Genomic DNA, 13,494 nt, shown 5'->3' on the forward strand with positions numbered 1-13,494 from the left:
CATACACAGACACATACAAATATGTATTTATCCATAGATATATCTATATATCTATATTATTTATTATCTATTTATAACTATCTACAATGCTATATATAGTTGTAATAGCTAGGTCTGAAAAAGAAGGGAAAAGAACCCAACATCTATTTGACAAATAAATACAATTTAAAAATGAAATAATGGAGAAAATAGTTTGTATATACAAACATTTAAACACAAATACACATATATACATATATGTATAAACATTTTATACACGAGCTAGTGGAAAAATGGATAGATTATAAGTTCTGGACATAGGAAGATGAATGTTTAAAATTGCCTACATAAACTTACTGTATGACTCTGGTCATGTCTCTCAACCTATAGCTATTTTCACTGACAGTAACATGGGGATAATAGTAATACCTATATTGTTTGTTTTTTGAGTATTAAATGTAATGACGTTTGTAAGTAGCACTTAGCATTGTGCCTGTCACATGTAGGCACTTAATCAATGTTTATTCTCTTCACCCTTTCCTTTTCCACATAGGTACACACACATACATACATACATGTATATTCATTTGTAGTTATACAGATATGATATGGACTTATATGTATATCTGAAGAGAGTGGTTTTTACTTATTCAGGGAAGCATAACAAGGATATATTAGAGAGGGCATTGAATTTAGTGTTTCTCAATTTCCATGCCTTCTGCATTTTAATGGTAATTAACATCAAAATAAATATTTTCCCACAGTTATTGAAAAGAAAAACATTTTTCATGGAACACAGCACTTATTTATATTACACTACAAAGAATAGAAAAAATAATATTAGTACAATGAAAATTATATATCTAAAATGAAAGCTAGTATTAGTTGAAATGGATCTTAATGATATTGGCAAACAAAAAAACCAAAACAGACATCATTGTAAACTATTAGTAAAGATCATTTGGTATTTTATTGTTCACTTATTTCTGACTGTGACCCCAGGTTTTTTTTTTTTTTTTTGCAAAAGCACTAGAGTGGTGTGCTATTTCCTTCTCCAACTCATTTTAAAGATAAGAAAACGGAGACAGATAAGTTTAGATGACTTTCCCAGTGTCACACAGCTAGTAAGTATTTGAGGATAGATTTTGATTGAGGTATTTGTTACTCTAGGTCTGGTGCTCTATTCACTATATGACCCAGCTGCGCACTAGGAAAAAGCATACAAAAATTTTTTTTAAGTGCCTGGAGATCAAAATTTAAGAGTTTACAAGTAAAACAACCTTGAATGATGAAAAGAGGAAAGATAAAATAAAAAAAATTGAGGCTTTAGATCAAGTCTCTTATTAATAACATAGAAGGTGGTTCATCGCTTGTTCATATATTGCAATGGTATTAATTTCATTAATGGTTTAAACTGAGTGACAAATCTGATATGTGGTTATTCACTGGAGGAAAAAAAAATTACCGTTTTGACACTAAATTTCAAAATCTCTCCCTGCCATGAAGAATCTTCCACAATGTTACAACATTACATGTATGTGAAACAAATGAAAAATGATTTAACATTGAATTAGCAATTGGGAATATCAGGAAAATCAAAATGACTTTGGGCAGGTAAATTAACTTCTCCTTCTTATCCTCACATGCAAAAGAGCAATCTTGTACTACGTAGTCTCTAAATGTCCTTCCAAATATCAACCTATAATCCCATTAATGTACAAAACTATAATAGAGGCATCAAACAGGCCAAAGACGTGCACAGAAATGTTGTGGTCAAACTCCAGAACTACCAGGTAAAGGAGAAAATAATACAAGTGGCCATAAAGAAACAATTCAAATATTGAGGAACCACAGTGAGGATTGCATAGAATTTGGTAGCCTCTACACTGAAGGATCAGAGGAAATGGAATACAATTTTTCACAAGGCAAAAGAGCTCAGGTTACAACCAAGGATCACTTACTCAGAAAAACTGAACATATTCTTCCAGGCAAGGAGATGGTCATTCAACAATATAACAGATTTCCAGTCCTTCCTGATGAAAAATCCAGAGCTCAATGGAAAATTCAACCTCCAGTTATGAGACACAAGAGAGACATAGAAAGGTAAACAAGGAAAATACACACACACACACACACACACACACTGTTATATAATAAGAGCAAACTGTTTATAGACAAATAGAGGGTATGGGTATAAATTACACAAAATGACAATAAAAAACTTTATTAAGGGCTACAAAGGGACTGCAATGTAAGAAGAGGAAAGAATTAAGCAGAAAAGGGTAAATTATGACGCACAAAGAGGCATAAAAACAATATAGTAGAGGGAAGGAAGGGAGGTAGATGAGCATTATATGAGCTTTTCCCTCGATGGTTCTGGTGCAAAGAGTGAATAACACAACCAGATAAGGATAAGACTCTATCAAGAAGAGACACAAACATATCACAATAAAGGGAAAGAGGGGAGGGAGAGGAGTTTTGCATGAGATAGGTTCCTGTCAATCTTGGTTCGAAGAAGAAATAACATACTACATTAAGTATAAAAATCTAGCATGTCCTACAGGCAGTAGAAGGAGGGAAGGGCTACGAAAGGGGGAGAGTTGCTATAAGGGAAGGAAGAATTAAGGAGGAAGGGGAGGAAAAGGGAAGGGGGCTGACAAGAAGGCAATACTGAGGGAGAAGGTGGTCAAAAGGAAAACTCTTAAGGAGGGGAAGGAAGAAGGGGAGAAAAATAAAAGCATAAACAGGGGAGAGAATAGGATGGAAGGAAAGAGACAGAAAGTAATCATAACTGTGAACATGAATGGTATGAAGTCTCCCCCCCAAAAAAGGCAGACAGTAGAATGGATTAAAAACCATAATCCTACAATATGCTGTTTCCAAGAAACACATCTGAAACAGAGGTATACACACAGGGTAAAGGTAAAAGGCTGGAGTAAAATATATCATGTCTCAGCTAAAGTAAAAAAAAAAGCAGGGGTAGCAATCCTTATCTCAGATAAAGCAAAAGCAAAAATTGACCTAGTTAAAAGAGATAAGGAAGGAAACTATATCCCTCTTAAAGGCACCATTGAAAATGAAGCAATATCATTATTTAACATATATGCACCAAGTGGTATAGCATCCAAATAACAAGAGGAGAAGGTAAGGAAATTAGAGGAAGAAAAAGATAGCAAAAGTGTACTAGTAGGGGACCTTAATCTTCCCCTCTCTGAACTTGATAAATCTAACCTCAAAATAAACAATAAAGAAGTTAAGGAGGTGAATGGAATTTTAGAGAGGGTAGGTATGATGGATCTCTGGAGAAAACCTAATGGGGATAAAAAGGAATATACCTTCTCAGTGGTACATGGCACATACACAAAAATTAACCATGTACTAGGACATAAAAACCTCATCATTCAGTGCAAAAAGGCAGAAATATTAAATGTGGGGAGGCTAGGTGGCAGAGTGAATAGAGCACGGACTCTGAAATCATGAGGACCTGAGTTCAAATCTGGCCTCAGACAGTTAACACAAAACTAGCTGTGTGACCTTGGGCAAATCACTTAACCCCAATTACCTTACCTTCCCCATGCAAAAAAAAGAAATATTAAATGCATCATTCTCATATCATGATGCAATAAAAATCACATGTAATAAAGGGCCAGGGAAAGACAGACTTAAAACTAATTGGAAACTAAACAATTTAATCCTACAGGATGAATGGGTCAAACAAGAAATTATAGAAACAATCAGTAATTTCATTCAAGAGAATGACAATAATGAGACAACGTACCAAAATAAGTAGGATGTAGCAAAGTCAGTTTTTAGGGGACATTGTATATCCCTGAGTGCATACATGAATAAATTAGAGAAAAGGGAGGTCAATGAATTGGGCATACAGTTGAAAAAGCTAGAAAAAGAATAAATTGAAAATTTGGAATTAAATACTAAAGTAGAAATAATGAAAACCAAAGGAGAGATTAATAAAATTGAAATTAAGAAAAATTATTGAATTAATAAATAAAACTATGAGCTGGTTTTATAAAAAAAACCAATAAAATTGATAGACCCTTAGCCAATATGACAGAAAATGAAGAAGAAAACCAAATTATGAGTATCAAAAAGGAAAAGGGTGAATCTACCTCCAATGAAGAGGGAACTAAAACAATAATTAGGAATTATTTTGCCAAATTATATGCACATAAATTTGACAAACTTAGTGAAAAATTTAAGCTGCCCAGATCAACTGAAGAGGAAGTAAATTACTTAAATAACCCCATTTCAGAAAAAGAAATTGAACAAGCCATCAGTGAACTCCCTAGGAAAAAAATCTCCAGGGCCAGACAGATTTACTAGTGAATTCTATCAAACATTTAAAGAACAATTGATTCCAATACTCTACAAATTATTTAGGAAAATTAGTGAAGAAGAGTCTTACCAAATTCTTTTTTTTACACAAACATGATACGGATACCAAAATCAGTAAGAGATTAAACAGAGAAAGAAAATTATAGACCAATCTCCCTCATGAATATAGATGCAAAAATTTTATATAAAATATTAGCAAAAAGACTATAGCAACTTATCACAAGAATAATATACTTTGATCAGGTAGGATTTATTCCAGGAATGGAAAGATGGTTTAATATTAGGAAAACCATCAGTATAATTGATCATATAAACAATAAAAGTAGCAGAAACCACATGATTATCTCAATAGATGCAGAAAAGGCTCTTGACAAAGAACGACATCCATTCCTACTAAAAACACTAGAAATTATACGAATAAATGGGGCCTTCCTTAAAATAATAAGTAGCGTCTATTTAAAGCCATCAGCAAATATTATATGTAATGGGGATAAGCTAGAAGCATTTCCAATAAGATCAGGCATGAAAAAAGGATGTCCACTATCACCCCTCTTATTCAGTCAGGTACTAGAAAGTTAGTAGTAGCAATTAGAGAAAAAGAAATCAAAGGAATAAAAAAAATCAGGCAAAGAAGAGACCAAGCTATCACCCTATGCAGATGATATGATGATATACTTAGAGAATCCTAAAGAATCAAGTAAAAATCTACTTGACACAATAAATAAATTTGGCAAAGTTGCAGTATATAAAATAAACCAACATAAATCCTCAGCATTCCTGTATATTTCTAATGAAATCCAACAGCAAGAGATAGAAAGAGAAATCCCACTTAAAGTTACTGTAGACATTATAAAATATTTGGGAATCTGAAACCCAGCACTTATATGAACACAACTACAAAACACTTTTCACATAAATAAAGTCAGATCTAACTAATTGGAAAAACATCAATTGCCCATGGCTGGGTAAAGCTAATATAATAAAAATGACAATTTTACTTAAATTACATATTAGTGCCATACCAATCAATTTACCAAAAATTTACTTTATAGAACTAGAAGAAAATGGTAACAAAATTCATTTGGGAGAACAAAAAGTCCAGAATATCAAGGGAATTAATGAAAAGAAATGCTAGGGAAGGTGGCCTAGCTATAACATATTTTAATCTGTATTATAAAGCAGCAATTATCAAAACTACTTGGTACTGCTGAGGAATAGAGCAGTGGATAAATGGAATAGATTGGGTACACAAGACTCAGCAATCAATGACTATAATAATCTACTCTTTAATAAACCCAAAGACCCCAGTTTTGGGGATAAGAACTAACCATTTGACAAAAACTGCTGGAAAAACTGCAATATAGTATGGCAGAAATTGGGCATATACCATTATCTAACTCCATGTACCAAAATTAAGTCTAAATAGGTGCATGATCTAGGTGTAAAGGATGATACTATAAGCTATATGGGAAAGCAAGGAATAGTTTACCTGTTAGATTTATGGAGAGGGGAAGACTTCATAACCAAACAAGAATTAGAGAGCATTATAAAATGCAAAATGGATAACTTTGATTACATGAAATTGAAAAGCTTCTGTCCAAAAAAAGCCAATGTAACCAAGATTAAGAGGGAAGTGGGAAATTGTGAAAGAATTTTTACAACGTGTCTCTGATAAAGGCCTCATTTCTAAAACATACAGAAAATTGAGTCAAATCTATAAGAATACAAGTCATTTCCCAATTAATAAATGGTCAAAGGATATGAACAGGCAGTTCTCAGAGGAAGAAATTAAAAATATCTATAAGCATATGAAAAAATGCTCTAAATTATTATTGATTAGAGAAATGCAAATCAAAATATCTCTGAGGTACCACATCTCACCAGTCGGATTGGCTAAGATGACAAAACAGGAAAATGATAAATGCTGGAAAAAATGGAACACTAACACACTGCTGGTTGAGTTGTGAACTGATCCAATCATTCTGGAGAGCAATGTGGAACTATGCCCAAAGGGCTATAAGTAATTTCATATCCTCTGACCCAGTAATACCACTTCTAGGGATGTATACCAAATAAATCATAGAAGAGGGATGAAGATCCATATGTTTAAAATATTTTAGCAGCTCTTTTTGTGGTGGCCAATAATTGGAAATTAAGGGGATGCCCATTAATTGGGGAATGGCTAAACAAGTTATGGTATATGAATGTAATTGAATACTATTGTGCCATAAGAAACAAAGAGCAGATGGACTTCATATTTTGCTGGATAGGCTTATGTGAACTGATGCTGAGTGAGAAGAGCAGCACCAGGAAAAATTTGTACACAATTACAGATACAATGTATGTGTGATGACCAACTTTGATAGACCGGACTCTTCTCAGAAACTCAGGGATATAAGTAACTCCAAAAGACTCGTGATTGAGAGGATGTCTACATTCAGAGAAAGAACTAGAAAAGACAGATTTTGAAGGCAGATTGAAGCAAATTACCTGCTCTCTTTCTAATTTCTTGTTTAGTTTTGTTTCCTCTTTCCCATTGTTCATTCCATCCAATACAATCCTTCTTTATAACCTGACTAATGTCTAATGTGAAACTATTTTCATATCCTTTACTTGATTGTATGCCACCATGGGTGAGGGGTGGAGGAAGGGAGGGGGAGAAAATTTGAAACTCAAAGATCTGGGGAACTGAATCTTGTAAACTGAAAGTAAACTAACAAAATAATAAAGATCAGAAAAAATAAAGACAGTAGAGTCACCACATTTTTGTTTTATCATCTATTTTGTTCTATTTATCTATTCTTAAAATCTTTCTTGAGGAAGGACCTTTGACTCTTCATACAAATAAGTTGGGAAAAATAGCTAGATTGGAAAACATTTATACTGTAGACAGTGTCAATGCTGAAGAAATAGTTCTTTTTTAAATAGTATATTTTTCCCCACAATTACAAATCAAGAAAATTTTTAGCATTCATTTTTACAAGATTTTGAGTTCCAAGATTTTCTCCTTCCATTCATCCCCTTTCCTCTTCAGAAAACGATAGGGGATTTGATAGAGTTTATATATATATGCTTGCATGGGGAACATATTTCCATATTCATAATTATTGTGGAATAAAAAACAGAGTAAAGTTTAAAAAATAGAAAGAATAAAATAAGAAAAAATATGCTTCACTCTGCATTCAGAGTGAATCAGTTCTTTGTCTGAATATGGATAGCATTTTCCTTCCTGAGTCTCTTGTACTTGTCTTGGATCATTATGTTGCTGAGAAAAGCTGAGTCATTCATAGTTGATCATCACGTGATGTTGCTTATACTGTGTATGGTGTTTTCCTGGTTCTGCTCATGTCATTTTGCATCAGTTCATGTAAATTTTTTTCAGGTTTTCCTTTACTCTGCAACTGTTTGTGCTTCAAGTGTGCTTCTTATAAGCAATATATTATAGGATACTGGTTTTTGATCCTCCCCGCTATTCACTTCTGTTTTGTGGGAGAGTTCATCCCATTCAAATTCACCATTATCATATTACCTGTGTATTTCCCTCAATCCTATTCTTCCTCCAATTTGTCCTCTTTCCTTTCACCCTTTCTTACCTCATCTTGTTTTTCTTGTGTCTACCATCTCCCCTGATCTGTCTTCCCTTTGGTCAATCCCCACCCCTTTACTTATCTCTTCTCCTCCCACTTCCCTATTGGGTAAGATAGATTTCTACATTCATCTGATAGTGTAAGCTATTCCCTTTGAGACAATGCTTCTGAGAGTAAGGTTCAAGAGTTGTCCATCACCCAATCTCCCATCTTCCTCTCCACTGGAATAGTTCTTTCTTGACTCTTCATGTGAGATAATTTCCCCCATTCTACCTCTCCTTTTCTTCTGCACCCATTTTACTCCTCTTTCTCATTCCTTATTTTTATGTCATTCCTTCAAATATACCTTATCCTCTATGTTTACTCCTTCTATATGTACTGTTAGTTCTTAACAGTTACAAGTATCACCTTCTTATGTATAGATGTAAACAGTTTAGTTCCATTGAATCCTTTTTGTATTTCCCTTCCTTCCCTGTTTATGATTCTCTTGGGTCTTGATACTGAAAGTCAAATTTTTAGTTTAGTTCTGATCTTCTCCCTGTGAAGGCTTAAAATTCTTCCGTTTCATTGAATGACCATTTTTCTCTTGATGTATTGTTTAATTTTGCTGGGAAATTATTCTTTGTTGTAGTCTTAACTCCTTTACCTTCTGGAATATGATGTTCCATGACCTTTGATCCTTTAATGTTTCAGCTACCAGGTCCTGTGTGACCTGATTGTGACTCCCTGATATTTGAATTATTTCTTCATGCTCACTTCATGCTCACTATTTTTCCCTTGACCTAATAGTCCTGAAATTTGCCTATAATATTCCTTAGGTTTTTTTGTTTATGGGTCTCTTTCCTGAGGTGATTGGTGGATTCTTTCACGCCTATTTCACCCCAGGGGTTTGAGGACCTCAAAGTAGTTTTCTTTGACAATTTTTTGAAAGATGCTGTCCAGGTTCTCCTATTGATTATTGCTTTCAGGTAGTCCAATGATTCTGATATTGTCTCTCCTGGATCTATTTTCCAGATGAGTTATTTTTTCCATGAGCTATTTTACATTTCCTTCCATTTTTCATTCTTTTGAATTTGTTGATTGATTCATGATGTCTCACAGAGTCATTAGCTTCCATTTTCCAATTTTAACATTTAAGGTGTTGTTTTCCTCAATTAGCTTTTGTCCTTTCTTTCCCATTTCCTGAATTGTGCTCTTTAAGGAGGTGTTTTCTTCAGTGGATTTTTGTATCTTCTTTTCTATCTGATCAATTGTACTTTTAAAGCAATTTTCCAAGCTTTTGGATATTTTTTCATAATTATCTTGCATCACTCTCATTTATTTTCTCCCTTTTTTTCCTCCCAACTCTCTTATATGATTTTAAACCAATTTTTGAGCTTTTTCCATGAGTTCTTAGTGAGCTTGAGATCACTAGGGCTTTGGAGTAGGCTCAGGCCAGCAAGCATCCTCTAGAACTTGACCTCTGCGTGCTTCTGTGTGGTGTCAGGGAATGAAAAAAAAAACCCTAGTGAACCTTAGTACACACCAGACATTACCATTAGAACCCCAGTTAAACATCTGTTAAGCTATCACACCCTGACAGCTTCTAACAGCACCAGCTTACTGTCATCTAACTCCTGCAACACAGCACTGGACACAAGGGTCCTCCATAGACAAATTGTATTCATCTATGTATTCCATTAGAAGGATGACTTCATATACTTGCAGTACACATCTCTCTAACTCACTAATAGGTTTGAGGCCTTTCTGTTCCCATAAACCTGGGTTAACTCATTTGCAAGGTAGTTTTCACCTGAGTGTGATGTCTACATATGCTATAACTGCTTGGAGGCACAGGTAAGAGACAACAAAGGCAGATGAGCAGCCTTGAAAAATGTTATCAAGCTCTCATCCCTGAATGCATGGATTGTTTAGCATCTCTTATATCAAAAGTTTAAGAGAGGTGTAGAAGGATAACAAAAGAGAAATAGCCTTTGGCTTTAAGAGATCACTGGTAAAATGATAAAGGGCCATGTGAGGTGATTAATGAAATGAAAAAGCAGAATTATGAGAGAATGAGATAGGAAGGAGCGAAGAACAGGAGTAGGTAGCTAGGTAAATATATTTTTAAGGAATTTGCTCTAAAGAAAAATAAAATGGATGACCCATTGAGCGTAAACAAATAATTCTAAATCTTTGTAATTAGTGTCTTGGTGACTCACAGCTTCCCCCCAGTCCCCTCCTGCTTCCAAATTCTGTCTCTCCTTTAGAAGGACATCAATGATGATATTGCATTGAATCTTCTTATCTTTGTCAAACTTCAATTTAGACCTGAATTGATTTAATATGGTCAGGTTCATATTGAGACAGTTTGTTTTACCAAGACTAGGAGTTGTCTGGCATGATAGTGGAGTGGTCTGATAGAACAAGTATTTCCTCTGAAGGTAGAATGATGGCACATGATGTCAGCCTCTCTTGAAAAGGTTTCAAGTGACCTAAGTCAGGTACTGAAGACCTCATTTTAATATAGCCCACCTCCCAGTCTTCTGACCAATCAGAGTTGATTAGCACCCATTGGGAACACCTACACTTTAAAGGGCATATAACTCCCAAATCCCAAATGGAGACAGTTCTGAACTGGCCCCCTTAGGGTGGCCCAGTTTGGGACTGAAATCCCATGCAATGCATGTCAAGCTAGCTTGAGAGAAATTAAACCATGAACACATGCACCCTAATTTAATTGGTCTCTTTGTTAGAACAGACTCTGTAATTTGTTGGGATTCTACATGAGGGAATAGTAGGACAAATTTAATTCCCTGTGTTTGTGTTCATAATTTTATGTTTTTTTTTTCCTTTTTTGTTTTGGTTTTAAGATGTTAGTAGGTAGCAGTATATAGTAGATAAATTAGGATAGATTGTTAACCTGAATTAGGGAAATTAGTAAAGTCAAACAATCAGAAGTCAAAGAGAATGCATTGAGGTCATAGAATAATTTACACTATAAGAAGGACAATCTCTCTTCTTCTACTTAGAAAAATAGAGTAAAATAAAGACAGGAGAAAGCAAGAGAACAACACCAATTAAAGGCTGATCTCAAATTTTCACATCAGATCAGGTTTCTAACCATGACTGTCCAGAAACTTGATGAAGAGGAAAATAATCCTTACACTTACTAATATCAAAGTTGTAACAAACTTTAAAAATCAGCAGCAAAGTAGAAAGAGATTCACATCTTCAACTGGTAGAGCATGGAGAGATGTGTTCTCTTGTAAAATCATAAGGAAGGAGAACAAAGGTAAAGAAAAATCGAGCTTAGAAAATACATATTGCAAAAATGGCAATTACTTGAATTCAAGTAAGTTTGCAAACTGCCCATTTCCTTCCTTCTTGCTTGTTGCCCAGGGGCAATGACTCCATATTATGTTCTACCATACCTAAGGATCAGTGGAAATGACTAGAATTTCCAATAAAAGTGCCAATTTTAATCAATCAAGTCCTGCTCTACTAATGCTAGACACATTCTTCCTTCTGCTGCCACCATGATCCATTAGAAACCACTTATTCACGAGATTTATTGATCTGAACTTAACTCACACTTTATTTCAACTTTCCATTTCTGCATCAGCACTATGATTGCTATTTTTATCCACAGAGCTTCCTATATCAGAAAAATGAAATCCTGGTAGAGTTTCAATACCCATCCATCCATCCTTTTGGATCAGATAAAACTTGCCCTAGCAAAGACAGGACTAATTCAAGGAAGAATGAATATATATATATATACATATATATATATATGTATATATATATATGTCTCAGAAACTCAACAGACAGGCAGGTGGTAGAATGGAGAGAGGGTTTTACTTTAAGTCAATAAACCTTAGTTCAAATATTAATTCAGTCATTTATTATGTCCAAATCCTAGACCACATCATTTAAACTCTCCCACTCTCTCAGACATCTATCTACAGTGGAGATAGACTTGTGCAGAGTTCTGATGCTTCTAGTTCAGTTCAACCTTCAATTATATTCAGTTAGCTACTTAACACTGCTGCCTACTAATGTCTACAATGTTGGAAACAAAATAATAAATGAAAGAAAAAACATACACTAACACAAATAAATGTACATAATTCTATTATTCCCTCAATAAATCATCCAGTTTCTTTTAAACAAACTCCTAAAATATATATGAACACAGATTTCTAACTTATAGGAAATAAAAGCATTTTATGATAACAATAATATATACTATACTATAATGTAATTTAATGTAACATAACATAGCATAGCATAACGTAACATAATAATAATTTGATGTGATTGTTTTGAGTATCAAATGATATTTTCCAAAATTCATGGAAAAAATAACGCACTGTATAAATGTTATTAGTAAGAACACAACCAATGATTATTTTTTAAGAAAAAGTCAGCAAAAGACTTAGATTGCAGGAATTGAGATCTTCACAGATCAGTACTCAGAAATCATTATTTCCTTTTTTCTAGTTACCTAGAAAGGCCTTCATTCTCTCCTTTCCTGTAATCAGGCAGAGGGGAAAAATTATCTCACAAATTTCATGATTTGCTCCCTTTAGAGATTTTAATTAATCACTTGTAATCACTGATGGAGATTTTTACATGATATGAAGGGTTGTTTTTTTCTTCAAATGCATCTTAGATCTCTTCTGTTGACTTTTGTTTTGAGGTGACAAGGTAATTACAAATCTTGGGGGAGATGAGCTCAGTAAACCCCATCCCTATAATTCCAGCTCTGATAATCCCCGCAAAACACCTGCATCCACATATGCATGCATCCATAGACACCCACTCCCACTCACTCCCACTCCCACACCCAACTCTTAGGGACAGCTTTGGAAGGACAGATCAGACTGGTGAGTTATTTTATGCCTTGAACACAGAGATAAAGATTCCTAGCAAACTCTTCCAGAAGACTGGAATTCCTTCTCTCAGTGATCAAGATGCAGAAGGGACCTTGAAGAAGAAACTTATTCTGACCTTAAAATGCAGCAAGGACATATTTCCTCTCCAAGGCATGTGTCCAGTTCACTGCCTCTGTCCCCTCCCTATCATGGTCTGAAATCAATCTAAGGGGAATGTATGTAGGTGTAGCACTCAGCAGGTTATGATTCGGATGCTGGGAGGTTCTGTACTGTAACAGTCCTGGGAGAAAACTGGGTCCTGAGTATTCCCTTTCTGACCAGTTCAGGGGATGGAATTGTAACTTTTCAGTTAGAGTACAACCCAAGGAGCAGAAGAAGGCTCTGATTTCTGATCAGGCTCAATGTTTTAGAAAAGTCATTGTGAGCTGTCCAACAACCTCACTGTGTGAGCTCAGAGTCCTGACTTACTTGTTGCATTGGCCAAGCACTAGGGGCCTTAGACCCCTGGCTGCTGCTCTCACTGGCTTCAGACCTTGAAGCTGATCCTATCCCCTCCTCCCCTACTCAGGTTGCAGGACTTTGAAAGAATGTGGATGAGAGGCTGAGAGTTCTTGTGGGAATTGTTGAAGCAAATGCTGCACAACCTAATCTCTCTCTCTCTCTCTCTCTCTCTCTCTCTCTCTCTCTCTCTCTCT

This window comes from Petaurus breviceps, unplaced genomic scaffold, assembly GCF_028583685.1.
Source record: "Petaurus breviceps papuanus isolate PSGF00001 unplaced genomic scaffold, PetGlider_PUasm1.0 188, whole genome shotgun sequence".
Classification (NCBI taxonomy): domain Eukaryota; kingdom Metazoa; phylum Chordata; class Mammalia; order Diprotodontia; family Petauridae; genus Petaurus; species Petaurus breviceps.